Source organism: Desmodus rotundus, chromosome 7, assembly GCF_022682495.2.
Source record: "Desmodus rotundus isolate HL8 chromosome 7, HLdesRot8A.1, whole genome shotgun sequence".
Classification (NCBI taxonomy): domain Eukaryota; kingdom Metazoa; phylum Chordata; class Mammalia; order Chiroptera; family Phyllostomidae; genus Desmodus; species Desmodus rotundus.
Genome location: NC_071393.1, coordinates 78124379 through 78137863, shown reverse-complemented (window position 1 = coordinate 78137863; position 13485 = coordinate 78124379). Strand labels below are relative to the sequence as shown.

At 43.1% G+C, this 13485-nt stretch overlaps 3 non-coding genes across 3 annotated transcripts; 2 read left to right on the top strand and 1 right to left on the bottom strand.

Annotated features, from left to right (window-relative positions):
- Positions 1-8067: 8067 nt before the first annotated feature.
- On the bottom strand, positions 8068-8139 carry TRNAH-GUG (transfer RNA histidin (anticodon GUG)). The gene has a single exon. It is a non-coding gene; the product is annotated as a tRNA-His (tRNA).
- A 669-nt stretch (positions 8140-8808) lies between these two features.
- Positions 8809-8880, top strand: TRNAH-GUG (transfer RNA histidin (anticodon GUG)). The gene has a single exon. It is a non-coding gene; the product is annotated as a tRNA-His (tRNA).
- A 938-nt stretch (positions 8881-9818) lies between these two features.
- On the top strand, positions 9819-9890 carry TRNAH-GUG (transfer RNA histidin (anticodon GUG)). The gene has a single exon. It is a non-coding gene; the product is annotated as a tRNA-His (tRNA).
- The last annotated feature ends 3595 nt before the right edge of the window (positions 9891-13485 follow it).

Below are 13485 nucleotides of genomic sequence, written 5' to 3'. Positions count from 1 at the left end.
CCTTGCCTTTCATGACTTGGAATACTTCTTGCCAGTCCCTTCTTGCCTGCAAGGTTTCTTTTGAGAAACAGCTGACAGCCTTATGGGAACTCCTTTGTAGGTAACTCTCTCTCTTTTTCTCTTGCTGCTTTTAAGATTCTCTCCTTATCTTTAATCTTGGCTAATGTAATTATGATGTGCCTTGGTGTTTGCTTCCTTGGGTCCAACTGCTTTGAGACTCTCTGAGCTTCCTGGACGTCCTGGAAGTCTATTTCCTTTGCCAGATTGGGGATGTTCTCTTTCATTATGTTTTCAAATAAGTTTTCAATTTCTTGCTCTTCCTCTTCTTCTGACACCCCTATGATTTGGATGTTGGAACGTTTAAAGTAGTACCAGAGGTCCCTAAGCCTCTCCTCATTTTTTGAAGTCTTGTTTCTTCATTCTGTTCTGGTTGAATGTTTTCTTCCTTCCTTCTGCTCCAATCATCGATTTGAGTCCTGGTTTCCTTCCCTTCACTGTTGGTTCCCTGCATATTTTCCTTTATTTCACTTTGTACAGCCTTCACTTTTTCTCCTATTTTGCAAGTATACTCAACCATTTCTGTGAGCATTCTGATTACCAGTGTTTTGAACTCTGCATCTGATAGGTTGGCTGTCTTGTCATTGCTTAGTTCTTTTTCTCAAGTTTTGACCTTTTCTTTCATCTGGGCCATATTTCTTTGTCTCAGCACACCTGTTAGGTAGTAAGGGGCAGAGCCTTAGATATTCACCAGGGCAGGGCAGCCCACGTCACTGTCTTCTGGCGCTGTCTGTGGGGAAGAGGTCCAAAAGGGAGCTACGCTGCTTCTTGGTTCTCAGCCAGCTTTCAGTCACTTCCCCTGCTACCCACAGCAAATTGGGCCCTTCTGGTGCTGATTCCCATGTGGGTTGTTTTTTGTACATTCTAGGACCCTGGAGGTCTCTCCAACAAACTCTAATGTGAGGCTGGGAGTTTCTCCCACTGCAACAATCCCTATAGATTTTTTTCAGTCAGGGGTTTTGAGGTTTTATTTCCCTGTGCTGGAACCCTAGTTTGCATGGTCTGTCTCACTCCCCAATTGTTCCTCCCAGTTTATCCACACACAAATGTGGGATGGCAAGCCACCACCTAGGCCACCCGGTCCTCTAGCTGCCTCCTTGCCTGGCATCTTCTCTGCTCCGGCCACTGCCTATCTCCACCCCTCCTACCGGTCTGGATGAATGTTTCTTTAACTCCTTGGTTGTTCAGACTTCCACACAGTTCAATTTTCTGACAGTTCTGGTTGCTTTTGCTTTTAAATTCGTTGTTGCCCTTCTTTTGGTTCTGCAAGGAGGCAAAGTGTATCTACCTATGCCTCCATCTTGGCCGGAAGTCATTTTTGGGTTTTTAATTTTTTAGCAAATTATCTAGATTGGCTTTTTGGATATGAAGCTCCATTACAGCAGAGACCCTAGCCCCTATCACACAGAAATTATGAAAAAATTATTTGTTAAAAAAAATTAAAACTCCTAGGTATGAGCAATATCTGGAGCAATGGAAAGTGAGAATGTCAGTTACTTGAGAAGTGTATAGCACTTAGCACAGTGCCTGGTACAAAGGAAGCCTTCAATAGGTGGTGGCTATCTTATCCTGCATAAGTAACAGAGCAGGAATTATTGGAGCATTTTAGGAGGATCAAGAAGAAAAGGGGAGGAGAAGGAAAAGAAATGGAGCAATATGGTGGTCACTGGGGCTCCAAGTAAAGACCAGACCAATGAGGTCTTTTCAGAGGTGAAAGGCCAAGAGGCAATTAAAGAAAAGGACATTTAACATTTTCTGTCCTGGACTTCAACTTCGCCCTCCTTCCCTCAAGTCTTTAGTAAAATCTGCTGCACATACAGCTGGTGTTAGTAATGCATGGGGAATTCAGGCAGCTAGGTGTTGTTCAGGGCTGCCAGGGAGCAGGGGCAGTGAGACGATGTATCTATAGACAGACATCCCATTCAGCCATGTTAGGAAGTCAGCCAAAGTGTACAGACAGAGCCAGAGACAGACAGGAAAGAGGCCCCAAGAATTTTCAGAAATATTGGGAGTGATGATTATTTTCATTCTACAGAAGATAGGTGGGTTCAAGACAATTTTATTTAAATATTAAAGTGCAGGGTGTGGGTGGATCCCAGCAGGCCAGAGGACTTGGGATCATCCAAGTGATTAACACTGCAGTCACATGTAGATTGTTATCACATGGTTTATGTCATGTCCCCTTAGCTGGATTAAAACCTCCTTGGAATAGCAACTATAACAAGGTGTTGAATTGAATCTGTATGGCTTTTCTTCCCCTACATGAATTTCATTCCTGTAGATCAACATACCAGATCCTGCCAATAAACCTCTGAAATAATATGGCAAGTAGCAGTGTATTTCCCCATTTTCAATATAAGACACTGCAGCCTCAGAGTGGTGACATTCTCCCCCCTGGGTTACAGAGTCAACAATGAGCCAACCCAGCCTGGGGCAGTAGGAAGAGCCTAGATACATGAGAGTGAACCTGGATGTCAGGGTGAAATCTAGCTCTCCTTCCTATTCCCTCTCTTAACATCTAGAGCCACTCACACAACAACCACGTCCTCTCCAGCCCCACAAAACTATTGCCTATTGCCCCCTAGTCTCACATTTACCACTTAAGGCAAAACCTTTAGACAAGCTGTTTAATAGGTGAAAGGGTGGTAACAGTGGCATCTTCACAGGGCTGTGGAATTAAATGAAACAAATAATTTATTTAATTAAATAAAAGTCAGTGCCTGGCACATAGAGATGTTCAATGAATGTTCTCTCTTTTCTCTCCTCCTTCTGTGGCTCTCCCTTCTTTCTCTGTCTGTAAATTTAGGTTTGATGTTTGTTCTTTCATGCCATGTGCCTTGCATTTTATTGTACCTTGATGGTTCCTGACACATGACTGATCATTTGACCCTTCACCTGGGGGTTACCCCGAAGAGGGGGACAAGAGACTGGGCTAGGCTTGGGTTTGGGATGAGAGAATCAGATAGAAAGCACCAGGCCATGTTTAAGGTACAAGGACAGAGATCCAAACTGGTGGAGCCAAATCTGTTCCCAGGTTCAAGAGGTGAACTCAAAGCCAGAACAAAGGGCACCCAGGTCATTAGATGGTTTCAAAGCAAATACTAGTCCATGTGAAAACATTTGTCATTGAAAGAGAAACATGGTCTGGAAAGGTTATTGGTGTATTAGTCGGCTCGGGCTGTCATAACAAAATGCCAGAGAGTGAATGGCTTAAACAACAGGAATTTAAATTTATTGCCCACAGTTCTGTAGGTTGAAAGTCCAAGATCAGGGTGCAGTATAGTTGGGTTCTATAGTGAGAGTTCTCTCCCTGGCTTGTTGATGGCCTCCTTCTTGCTGTATCCACACATGGCAGAAACAGCAAGCAAGCTCTCTGGTCTTTCTTCTTATAAGGGCACTAATCCCACTAGAAGGGCCCCTCTCTTGTGACCTCATCTAACCTAATTACCTCCCAAAGGCCTCATCTCCAAGTACCAATACATTGGGGGGGTGGGGCTTCAACATTTGGGGGTGTGGGAGGCAGGTGGGGGGAGATGCACACAGGCGGCCCATAGCAATAGGCAACTACCACAGTACAGCTTTTATTTTACTTCAGTGTGTACAGTTCTGCCCATTAAAGAGAAATCTTTCAGAAACTTGACTTTGTTTCTAACCAAGTGAAATATATACTTTTGAAAGCACAATATTCATTTTTGTTTACTGACACAAGGCTCGAGGATATTCCACTCATCAGTTTACGGATTTCCTTGTAAATATCACTATAAATATCTTCCCATATATTTAATGCAGGAGTTGAATTCTGCTATTAAGTCTGGTTTTTTTCAAACAAATTTGGAGCAGCAAGTTCTTTGTCAAACCACCTTTCTTCTTGTCAAGAGCCATTGTTCCCTTAAAGGAAGTGAACATTATATCTGCAACATTGACTTTCTTATAAAGAAAAATTAGGGAGCTCCTTTTCCCCTGTTATTTGCCCTGTGTTTAAATTCTTGGTCAATGACCCAGCAATTCCGCTGCTGGGATTATACCCTAAGAACCCTGAAACACCAATCCAAAAGAAACTGTGCACCCCAATGTTCATAGCAGCACAATTTACAATAGCCAAGTACTGGAAGCAACCTAAGTGCCCATCAGCAAACGAGTGGATCCAAAAACTATGATATATTTACATAATGGAATTCTATGCAGCAGAGAGAAAGAAGGAGCTTATACCCTTTGCAACAGCATGGATGGAACTGGAGAGCATTATGCTAAGTGAAATAAGGCAGGCGGTGAGGTACAAATACCATATGATCTCACCTTTAACTGGAACATAATGAACAGAAGAAAAAAGCAAACAAAATATAACCAGAGACATTGAAGTTAAGAACAATCTAACAATAGCCAGGGGGGAGTGGGGAGGAGAGGGGATTATAGGGGATTATAAAGGACACATGGACAAAATCAAGGGGGAGGGTGGAAGTGGGGGAGGGAGGTGGGTTCAGCTGTGGTGGGGTGGAGGGATGGGGAGAAAAGGCATACAACTGTAATTGAATAACAATAAATTTTTTAAATAAACTAATAAAAATATATAAAAATTAATTCTTGGTCAAAAGAAGATCTCTTTGTAATTAACAAAATGCACAGGATGATAAGGCGCATTTTCTTAGGAAAAGAGGTGTTCGGATCTATGGCATATAATAAATTATATAGATTGCATTCAGTAAGTTATTTATTACATAATAAATTATTGGGGGATTAGAGGCAAATATATTAACCATAAACAGGCAAATAATCCTTTTGTCACATGAGTATAACATTCAGACCAAAAACTATATTATGCCTTAAAAATTCTATAGCTAAATTAAATGCTACATTTTCCCATTTAAGGTAACTTAGGGTTTTAAAAAATCTTCCAAATATCCCTGACCTTTAAAAAGTGCTGCAACACATAGTAGCCCTTTAAAAATGTTAGATATTTTTTAAGGAACACTGCAGAATATAAGCAAGAAATGCTAGGCAAAGAAAAGCCTTCTGAGGAGTCATATTTTGGAAAAGAAAAACACTCCATGCCACAGCAAGTGAATGCCACCTGTGTGGAAGGCCCTGCTTGATCTTGGTGCCCAGGCACCATGGGCCCGGCCTAGACATTGATGAGGCTATGTCAGAGCACTGGAGGCCTCGTTGAAATGTGACAAAAGCCTGCAGGGAGAAGGAGAAAATGCTCACAGAAACCATGTCCTAGCATGATCATCAACAAAATCAATTAATAGTAATAATATTAATAGCTTACTTGGTGCAAAACTCTGAGCCAAGGGCCTTTCATGCATTATTTCACTGCAATCTCCCAACTCCGTAGGAGGTACTTACTGCTTTGTTAAGCCAGTATTTTACAAAAGGAGGGGCTTAGAGAAGTTAAGCAACTTGCCCAACAACTGTTAAGTGGAAATCTTAGATATGAATCCAGACAGTTGGGTGTTTTGTCAAGCATTCACAAACTCCCAGTGGTAGGTATCAAACTTGTCCCCTGGCTCCCTAAAGCCCCAGAGGGTGCTGATGGGACATTGCACAGTTAAAGGGGGACTGATTCGGCCTCTCAGTTCATATGTTCTCAGGAAGGTACTCTCAGTTCCTGAAAAAAAAGTTTTTCTGCAAGCATTGTTGCAATGAAGACAAGTGTAATTTGTCTTCTGATAAAATGAATTAAGATAATTCTAATAATAGGGAAGGGCCGCTGGACTGGTGCCATCTTTGAAGCCTACAAACTCCACATATGATTCCATCCACAGACTACGTTCTCAAGAACTTTTCCAGGTGGAGGGTCTGCTGACTCTGTGGCTTGTGAGAAAAACAGAAGGGAGTGAGTGGTTGTTGCCGTCTCCTGGCTTCACTCCTCTCCCTTCCACCTCTGCAAGCAATCCCAATCCCATCCTTACCAAGGAAATCACTGTCCATGTCATCTTTTTGAGAGTAGGAGAGGGAAATGGGGTCCCACCTGGGTCAGATGGGGATGTGGAGAGAAGTGGTTATGCCTGAGACATGTACTGAAGCAGGACAGCACAGGTAAATGGGAAGCCAGCAAAGAGTCTTTGGAGCTAAAGCCCCCTTCTTTCTTTTCCATTTTCTCCATGCTCTGGCTTCTTTTCTCTGGCCTGATCAAAATCTGTCCTCAGGAAAGGATCTGAGATCAGCTGCCTTAGTGGGAACAAAGTCAGGAAGTTCATGTGGTTTCTGTGCCCTGTTAAGGGCTTCTAAGAATCAGTGAGCCAGTCAGGAAGGTAGGCTTTGTCTTGTTCAGGATTAATTCCCCAGTGCCTAGATCAGTTCCTGACTCCTTAAACATTGTTGAATAAATAAAGGGAGGCCAGGGAGGCCTTCTTGGGAACCTAAAATTGCACATCTCTTGGCCCTGGGCTGCGGACCTGTGGGCCACAGGTGCAAGACAAAAGCTTCCAGCCTCAGCATTCCACATCCACTTCCTGGGATGCAGCGTCTCCTAGTGGAAGCCCAGGGCTGTGGCCTCCTCCCTAGATGGGTTTGCCCCTTGAAGGTTTGCCTGCCTCTTTCCTAGCGCTGAGACCTAAAGAAGAGCCTAGGCTTCAAGTTGGAAGGAGTGAGGGAAAGCACACAATCCCAGAATCAGAAACTACAAAATGTGGGTTTAAAGCAAGAGGTCAAGGGGAGAGGTTGTTGTCTGACTGCTTAGAGAGGGTGTCCCAGAGCAGCAGGTGAGGTCATCCAAATCTACAGCTCTCAGTTTCACCAGCCCAGAAATTCCATTTTGTCAGTGCACCGGTAGATAAGGAGCCTCAAGGGAAATGAATCATACCAACCAAATTCTTAAGACTCTAAATCAAAAACCAATAACAAGAACAAATGAGTTGTTGAGAACAATGCTCTTTCCTGTAAGAACTTCTACAAGGGCAGTCAAATCACTATCAAAAGTCAGAGCAAGGGGAATCAAGTGAGTGACCTCAGAAAAAGACACTATAAAATTATGAGAGCTGTATGCACCCATCTCCAGGATAGCTATACCTGCCAAGAAGGCCAGCATTCAGAAGTGCAGGAGAACTCCTTCCCCTTCTGTTATTCTTCCTACAACCAGGAACTTTCTGTTTAGCTTTCTTTAGAGCATTCCTGCCCTCAGAATATACTTCAGTTGCCTTGGATGAATGTGAATGACTAGAGTGGGTTACCTCAGATAGAGTATGTTGGTGGTTTTTATTTTCTTGGTTAATTGTTTTTACTTGTAATACTCTTAGAGGGAGACTAACAGATTCTGGGAACAGCTCATTGCCCAGTATTGAAGCAGCTGCAGGAAAGGTCTGGGAGGATGGATGGTGGCAGGGCCATCAGGGTAAGAACCAAAGCCTTTCCCTGCTTCCCACCCTGACACCTTATTCCAGCCTGTGGACTTAAAAACCTTCAGTGTAGTTATTTGGTGAGTGGTCAAAGGCATGAAAGTTGTCACATTTCTGTTGGCCAGCTTTATGTTTACATGTGATGTTGATTTCATATTCACATATGTGTTGTGTGTATCCCTTAAATCTGGCAGTTTCTTTGGCTCACCTTCCCCCATTCTCTTCTCTCATGGTCTGAGCTGTCCTGTTGCATGGCTTTAAACTCATCAAGTTTAGGAAACTGACAGTGGGGAGACCTGGGAATTACAATCCTCAATTGTGTCTTGCTCTTAACGTGCCATTCAGTAAGTCTCTGCTGGTAGATTGTAGGTAAAGGAGACACAACCCCATTGCAATGTCCATCTCCCCAGGAATGCTTCCTGACTGACTGTCACATACCCCCAAGTGCCCTGGGTACAGCTGGGGAGGTCTTCAGAGTCCTACCTGATTCCCTCCTTGACAGTGTACAGCTGCCATCTGAGAGTCAAGTCCAAAATGTACTTATTTTATCTTTTGCCATTGTATAATTTCGTCTTGTTCTGGCCTAAAGTCAGGTAGCAGACACGAAATAATCAGGGAGATATGGCTTCCCAAACCTAAAAAGAGCGCCTTTGCCGTGTTATTGTTCTTACAATGCCGTGACTCGGATTCGAACCGAGGTTGCTGCGGCCACAACGCAGAGTACTAACCACTATACGATCACGGCAAGCTACCGGGACGCCGCCGTGGAGTCACGGCCTAATACTGTCCTCTTGCATAGGGCCACCATTCCTCCCAAGTTGACCAGTGTCAATCAGGTTCCTCTGGCCCTTGTACTGACGGTGAAGCAGAATGCGAGAACCGTGGTCTCCCGGGCCAGCCGAAGTCTCCGCAGGTCGCCCCGAAGGACCATGCAAGGAAGGACATAGGAGTGCTTTGCAAACTTAAAGGATTTCAGTGAGGCCAGGCCGACGTAGCCTGTAGGGATGTGAGACCTAGTGTCGACCAAACGGTGCCCCTAGATCTCTCTCACACCCACCGTGCCCCGGCGCTCATGCATTCTGAACAGATTCTGGTTCGGAATGGGGCTGTCTCTTAAGTTCTACAAGAAAGAAAATCAGTTCCGACCCAACCGCACAACTTCCTTTGTGACGCCGGGAATGGGAGGACCGAGCGCAGCCTCGCTGAAAGTGAAACGGAGGAATCCCGCCCGCCAACGAGTCGGGACTGAAGTCAGGAAAGCAAGGAGACAAATGCTCCAGCTTACGCTCTAAAAACCGCGAGCCTGAGACTGGGCGGGAACAAGAAATAACAAGTCAGTGACACGTCGAGGGGCGGGGCGTTTCACACAGAAGATGTCGGAAGAGAGGTTTGCTTCTTGTGTCCCCAGTAGCTCGCCGTGATCGTATAGTGGTTAGTACTCTGCGTTGTGGCCGCAGCAACCTCGGTTCGAATCCGAGTCACGGCATTGTGGAAAGCAATAACACGGCAAGGGGTTCAGGCTTTTAGAACATTTCTCCGTTTTTCGCGAGGTTTTTTATGACTTTCTGAAAACGAATTCCAATTCCCTTGTGACAGTGGGAAAAGACGTATTCTCCGGCTCTGGCCAATTGGACTTACGACATATATACGCTTCCAGTTACTCCGGGTCTCCGCGCTATTGTTCTTGAAGAAAAGCACAAAGCGCTCACAAGGCTATTCTGTCACAGGTCTGTAAGAATTTTCACAGCAGCGCTGGAAACAGATTCCTAATAATAGGGAGAGCTGGTGACCTGTGAAGCAGCTCTTGAAGACACAAAGAAAATTTGTCATCAGCCAGGATAATGTCTTGTGCAAAGGCTTAAAGAACGATGTATCGTAATTCCTCTTTGTAAATTTTCTCTCTTCTCCATCCCCAAGACGCCCAAAGACCATGGCCTGACAGGCGCTACTCAAGGACCTGTTGAGTGAATGAATGCAAGAAATTAGGGAAATGGAAACGACTCTGATGGAGAGCCAAGAAATGAACTGGAAAAGGTAGACAAATTTCTTGCAGTCTGGAGTGTGGGAGTGAATGGTGGAGCGGTCGTGTTTCAATTCGTGTTTAGCAAGATCCCTCTGGCGATTCAGTAGGGTGGGTGTGTGTGCGTGGAGGGGAGGTGATTGCCTAAAATCACCTCTAAATTCCCACTTCACTCACATGAAACCCACCTTTCCCACTGCATTATCACCGAGTCCTAGGCTAAAGGACCAAAACAGGAAAGAACGCAACTGGCGGGAGCGCAATGCGCCTGCGCACTCTCAGACTGGGCTTTAGGCTGGAACCCCGCCCCATAGGTGGGCCGTTCAATGACGTGCAAACTGGGAAAGCGTATGACTACTGAAAAGGACACCAAAAAGGCCTTGGTCCCAGGGCTCCGGTAGCTCGCCGTGATCGTATAGTGGTTAGTACTCTGCGTTGTGGCCGCAGCAACCTCGGTTCGAATCCGAGTCACGGCATTGTGGAAACAATGGCACGGCAAGGAGTCTGCGTTTTACTTTTCCTCCTTTCCCCAGTTGATAATGTTTTGTAAGTATCATAACTCACTTTTCTTGAGACAGACCACTGTATCTCTCTACCTTGAATGCTAAGCGACTTCTAAGATCAGTACCTTCAGTAATTCTCATTTAATGCTTCAGCTCCATATCGAGCAGTTAGAAAATCGGCGTCTAAATCATTCTCCTACACCAACAAAACAGCGCCCCTCTCACTCCGTGACCTTGCTATATTTTTTCTTTTCATGCATTTTTTAAAAACTGAATTGTTCAGTTTTAAAGAGAGAGTGCATGTGCACAAGTCCAATGAAAAGTAATCCTCCTTCTCATTTTTCACCTCATCCACCAATTATTGCCAATTTCAGGTATATCTTTCCATGACAGTCTTTGTATAAACGCTTATTTATGTATGAATGTATGCGAATATATTCCCCCTTGCTTCTTGCAAAATGCAAATGGCCTCTTCTCTTCACTTCCAGAAGTCAGAACTTGATGTGACAGATTTGCTCTGGTAGGCAATCTCCCTTTGCACGGAAAAATAGTACACATACCTGGAAGGAATCTCCACCCACCCTGATCTTGTCCTTTTTCTCCCCGAGCCCTGGCTCCTTGGCTGGGGAGGGTGGGAGATGTTTGCATTGGTAGTAGTGGGGAAAGTGATTCATTACTGTGGCCATAAAAACCTTTGGATGGGAGCCTGGCCTCTGTTGAGAAGCAGCCCTATTTTGATTTCATGTTGGAAGTGCAGGAAAGCATCCTGGGTTTAGAACTGGGAGGAGGAACTTGTTAATATTTGGAGATTCTCTATTTCCATCTCTCACCAATCTTATTGTCAGGGTCCAACTTAAGTCACAAAACACTGAAGTTAGAAAATTCAAGTTCACTGAAGGCAGAACCAATCTTATTATGTTTGTGTCCCTAGAGTACATCTTCTCCATAAATATTTGAACAGAGGTTTCTCATGGAGTCCATAAATGAGTGAAGTGGCCCAGTTTGCTTTTTGACTGCATCTTAGGTTGTATTCTTTCAACACAGAACCATGTTATTTTTATATAAGACAGCTAGAAAACTTGACCCAAATGAAGCTCCATCTACATCCAGAATCTCAGAGAACAGACTGCATATGAGTATACTAGAATATATTAATCCGCTCAAGGTTGTGGACCGAGATGTGCCCAAGGCAAGGCAAAGACCAGGCTTAGAGGAAGGCAAAACCCAGAAGGGATCAGAGCTCAGGACAGTACTGAGCATCCAAAGTTAGGTACAAACAAAAGTGAGGACACCCCATTTAGTCAGTACCCAGTAAGAAAAGTGAGAGCTAAGGACTAAGCCTTGGGACATGCACAAATTTAGGAGGTTAATGGAGGAAGACAGGATGTGGCCTGAGAGAAAGGAGGAGAACCAGAACACTGTCATTTTTAAGGAAAGTTTGGGAGAAGATTTCAAGCACAAAGGATGTCAGCAAACTCAGGTGCTGCAAAGGAGAAAGAGAAATCAATCAAAATCATTAGATTTGGTACTTAGAAGTCATTGTTGACTTTAAAAACTTTCCACAAGAACAACTGGACAAATGTGTATCAAGAGTCAGAAAAATATATATATACTCTTTGCCCCAATAATTCCATTTTTGGGAATCTTGCCAAAAAAGATAATCCTAAATTTGGAAAAGTTATCTGCATAAAGATGTTTATTACAGAATAACTTCGAAGAGAGGAGAGTGGAGATAGCCTAAACGCTCAACAAGTAAAAGTGCTGATGAACATTTGGTGGCACATTAAATAGTCACTTTAAAAGTATTAAATCAACTTTTAATATCATTTCCAACTAAAAAGAGTAAGATTCCCTTAAAGAAATCACTATTTACAGGTCTGCAGCAGGGGGAGTACAAGTTGAGTGTGAAATATCTTGTGTAAGAAAACAAGTAAGTGCTTAAAGATTGATGGGACCAAGTCAAAAGGACACAGAAGCCTTCTGAAAGGGCTCCTATTGGACAGATTTGGGGCAATTTGAGCATCAAAAACAATATTGATAGTAATGGGTTATATCATATTGAATTTAAAAAAAAAATTTTGAGACCGTGGGGAGAGAGAGAGAGAAAGAAAGAAAGAAGGAGGAGGAACAGGAGGAGGAGGAGAAGAGGAACTCTTGGTAGAAGAATTCCAGATAATAAATGCAGAAGAAATGACAAAATTAGAGAGTCAGCATTTTGCAATCCCCAGTATAATAACAAATGCAAGCATAGATCATCATGGAAGTTAAAACCACTGAGTAAAACACTTTTGGAAGCAAATAGTGAAAAGGTCTTAGGAAATTACACCAGAGCTTACTTTAAGTTGCCAAGTTGAGAGATTTGATGAAATCCAACTTAACCAAGATATCAAGCCTAGCATCACTAATAAAGACACAAATGTGCCCTATTGGCCTCCCAGTGTGATACACTGGGAGGTCTGCAATATCCCCTATGTAGTGGTCTTTTCAAAACTGGAAAGTCCTTTAATTTTTTAAATTTAATGTTTATTGTATTTTTTTCCATTACTATTTTTACCCCTTATACCCCTCCACTCCCAACTGGAAAGTCTTTTTAAAAATGTTTACCTTGAATCTGATCATGAGGAAACTATGGGAAAACCCAGAACGTGGGACATTCTACATGACAACTGCCTCAGATGCTCAAAGCAACCAATGCCGTGAACAACAAACTGGCAACAACTTAATGGGGAACTGTTAAAGATTAAAAGAGACTAAAGAAACTTAAACAAATGCAATGGGGTAATCTTGATTAAATCCTGAATTAAAAATATATATGACATTTTGGAGGGAAAATAGACAAATTTCAGCATAGACTGTATAATAGACAATACTATTGTGATAATGGTTTTATGGCCCTATAGAAGAATTTCTTATTCTTAGGAAATGGCTGCTGAAGTATTTTGAGCTGAGGTGTCATGATATTTGCAACTTGCAATCGAGTGACTAAGAAAAAAAGAAAAAGGGATAGAGCCAGTATGGCAAAATGTTAAAAACTAGTGAATCTAGGTGAAGGGTATACAGATTTCCACTGTGCCTTCTTTGAGCTTTTCTGTAGGTTTCAAATTTTTTGAAAAAGGAGTTGGGAGAAAATAAAACACGACAAAAATGGGGAAATTATGCAATATTAAATTTAAAAATAAAATTGTGTATACCACAAGTATAGCTCTATGAAATAAGAACAAGATAAATAATCTTCATTCATTTCAACATTTGTTAAGCTCTTGCCACATGACAGGCTCTGCACTAAGTGATAGGAATACCTTGCTCCCCTTCAGAAGCTCCTCTTCTCGCCTTCCCTAGCTTTTGCTCCTAGGATATTATTTCCCAGTGATGCTTAACATGCAAGACTTTGGATCTGGCCAATTCTACCCAAGCCTCAGTGGACCCTTACTGTGACAGCCTCACCTCTGTATCCTTGGATCCTAGCAAGCTGCCTGGCCCCATGAGGCTCTCAACAACGCCTGCTTCCAGGAACCTAACTGCATTAACAGATCATTTAAAACAAGATTAAGTACATAGTGCACACAAA